Here is a 3,772-nt window from a genome sequence, read left to right as displayed (position 1 = left end):
ACTTTTTTTTTTGACAACTTCTTGAAATTAAATGCCAAATTCAATCTTTTTCTTGATTTTAAATTAAATTAGAAATTTTTGAGATGGAACCTTGAAAAGTCTTCTATGGACAGCTTTCTTTATAAAAAGAGAGATACTAATTTTGATTATTGATATACTAAATTACATAGAAAAGCATTGTCAAAAAATAAATGATGCTAACTAACTCTTCTTTAAGTTATATTTGTATAAATGTGTTATTAATATGTGTTTCAGATACTATATGCAAGTTCTAGAAATTCAATCATACCATTAGAGTGGGTATGAATTCCCAGAACACTGATAAAGAAATTCATTGATTTCCTAAATATGTTAAACCAATATCTAGTAGAACAAAAATTAATTGAATAACGCAACCAAAAAATGCTCTGATAAATGGCTATGCTAAGTCAGCCAGTGCTAAGCATGTTACTATGTCCAGTGCAAATGAACTCCATAAACTTGATCCAAACCAAATTACCTGCGATAACTTATTTAATACACATTTATATGCACCCAAATTAAAGGAAAATAAAGAAACATAATTCCAATATTAAGGATGGACGAATAGAGAGCCTGGATGGCTTCTTGTTTTTCTTTTTTTCTTTTTTTTTTTGAATTCTTAAAGCTTTTAGTATTAAAAGTTCTAAACTTAGTAGTTCTTCATGGAGTAGATAAAATGATACAAATTATGAAAAAAATAGAGGGTGAAAATTCTAAAATTGCTACAGTGTTTTCTATAATAACTAATGCTTTGTCAAACCTATAATTTTGGTAAGACATAAATATCTTGGATAGTACATTTTTAGTATCCTCTGAATTATTTGATGACTTAGATTTTATTGAATTGCCATATTCAATGCTTATCTTCTAGTTGGACAGAAGTTTTCCTATGCAGGAAGTCCAATGCCGTATCAGTAGCTAAAAGACTGTTAGAAAATATATTTCCGTCATTGGATATTCCTGAAGAAATCTCCAGTGATAGAGGCACTTGCTTCACTGGACAAGTTGTAAAGCAATTAAGGAAACTATGACAAACAGAGTGGTTTTAGCAAAGCTAAGTTACTAAATCACCTGGATTGCCTTAGCTAAAGTTTTTACTCTTGGCCTTGATGGCATTCAGATCTACCCTCAGTGGAAAACACAGATTGGCTCTTCACGAGATATTGGGTTGTTGAAAATGTCATGATGCATTTTTGCATAGAAAAACACAGGGAAAAAATATATCATGAGTTTTCTGAGAACCCAATAGTTATTGGAAGATGCCCCTAAAATAGAACTGTATGTATTGCCTACTCTTCTAACAGCACTCAATACAACGGCTTTAACGCGTTTTTTCTTTCAGACTATACCTTCACCAGGCAAGCAGGGTCTTCATGGCCCACCAAAAAATGACAAGATCTAGAACCAGGAAATTGGGTTTTTGGGCAACAACTCCAGGAAAAGACTACCTTTGTTCTTCATCAGAAGAAATCACACCAAGTTCTTTTTATTAAGAATTATGTATTTAATTTTATTAAATATTATTATTTAATTTGCTACAGGGCACATGCACTCACCAGAGAGAGAAAGAGAGAGAGAGAGAGACCGAGAGAGAGAAAGAGAAATAAAATGAGTGAGCAACTCACCAGTCTGGGACTCAAACTATAGTGGAGGTCCACTTTGAAGCCCAGCACCTTAACCACCACACCACCTGCTGGTCCCATGTCCCACATTCTTTTTAACATTAACACTGCAGCAAAAGTTCAGATCCTCAAGTCTTAGATGTACATCTCTCAACTCAAATGCTCCCCCATTCTCCAGACCCAAGTACCCACTGGAGAGTTAAAATTGATCAGGGAAGTGTCTCCTAAGAAGTAGATATGTCCATCCTAGATATGGACATCCTTCCCAAGAACACAGAGCAGGAATTTCCTCTGTCATTATACAACTTTTGTCCCTTTTCTTCTTTCCCTTATGTTTATTTTCTGTTTATACATGGCAAGATAGTGTGATAATTAAAATTTCTTAATCTGTAGCTTCTGTGAGGAACTTAACTGAATGTCAAATTAGTCATATTAAACCTAAACCATTATATAATCAGAGAAATTTTTCTGGTTCACCTTGTAACAAATATTATTGATATTCAAGTGTCATATCTAATCATTTTTCAACATTTTATTTAACTTTATTTATTTATTTTCTTATTTTAATTTGACCAGAGAGAGAGGGAGGGAAAGTGAGAAAGCAAGCCGCCTGGCCCAGAACTCGAACTGTGATCAGCCATGTGGGAGTCCAACACTCTTAACCACCACACCACCTCCCGGCTCCCCACATCTAATCATTTTTATAAAGCTAGGTTTGTAGACTTGCATATCCATATTCTTGTTTATATCTATGCAAAAATTTACAGTGGCACTTTTACAGTTAAGTTATGCCAGAAATGGAAAAAGAAAAAGTTAATAATTCAATAGTTTGTAGGCAAATCTGTAATCCTAATCCTTCAACTGCCAGAAGCTTCCAATTATACAATGATTGAATAATGAAGACTTCGTGCTGTGGGAAACTGCACATCAGCGAGTCCGAGAGGCCATTTTCATGAGTCTCCTACTACCGCCATCTTAGGTCTCAGAAAGCAAACAATAACACAATGCCAAAGGTTATGATTGGCTACCTTATGATTGGCATATACAGCAGCCAATCACTGCTCACCAGCGTGTATATAACCATGATCCCTGGCCCACAATAAATGGACGATCCTGAAGAGTAGTAACGCTATGTCATCTCTATGCTGTTTGTCCCATCTCTCCTTCCCTCAGGAAGCCTGTTCGACTGTCCCGCGGGCCGGGCCGGGACATAGTGCTGCTAGTGTTTCCCTTGTTGTGGTCCTAATATATAAGATGTCCCAAGGAGAATGGTCCATTTGTGCCCTTTTAGAATGTATTTTTATATGTAGAGAATTTAATGATCAAACAGATGTGCGTAACTGCATGCTTTGATAAACAGAAAATATGCAGCTAATGTGGATTACAGATTCCAAAGGCATCACTGTCACTCCATAACCAACTGAACACTGAATACCTCTAAATTTGCACTGCATAATATATTGGAATATCCTAACAGCCATAAACTCCTCTAAATGGGCACAGTTTTTTGTAAAATATATCTTTCCTGGTTTGGCATAAACATACCTGGAGTTATAACTAGAATTCTCTCTCTAAGATTAGCTTCTAGAGCTGACTCTACTGCAATGGATACAGTCCAACAAACTTCTTTAAATTCTCTCGCTAAAGTTGTTGTAGATAACATGATTACTTTAGACTATATGTTGACTGAATAAAGGGAAGCGTGTGTGACAGCAAATACTTCCCGCTGCTCTTAAATAAATATACTTAGTGTGGGAGACACTCAGTCGCAAGAAATCAACAAACAAGCTACTTAGTTGAAACAAGTGGATTTCTCTCTGGCTCACTGCTGGTCTATTCGATTTTGATCAGATACTCCATTCAAATAGTTTCAAATTTGATCAAATTGCTCAAGGAGTATGCTTCAGTCTCAGTGTAATTCTCCTGACAGCCATCATAATATTATCCCTGGTGCCTCATGCTCCCACAAGGCTCTTTACTGCTCTTATGCTGCCATTGTTATAAGTCAAATCATCTCACAATGGTTAGAATAACAAAACCATGAAGAGAACATTAAAAAAATCATTCTATTGACTTGATGTCTTAAATTATGAATCCCATACTGCAACCTGATACATCCATTATGAGGG

Source organism: Tupaia chinensis, unplaced genomic scaffold (assembly GCF_000334495.1).
Source record: "Tupaia chinensis unplaced genomic scaffold, TupChi_1.0 Scaffold000702_1, whole genome shotgun sequence".
In the NCBI taxonomy this organism is placed as follows: domain Eukaryota; kingdom Metazoa; phylum Chordata; class Mammalia; order Scandentia; family Tupaiidae; genus Tupaia; species Tupaia belangeri.
Note: the sequence above shows the minus strand (reverse complement) of the source record.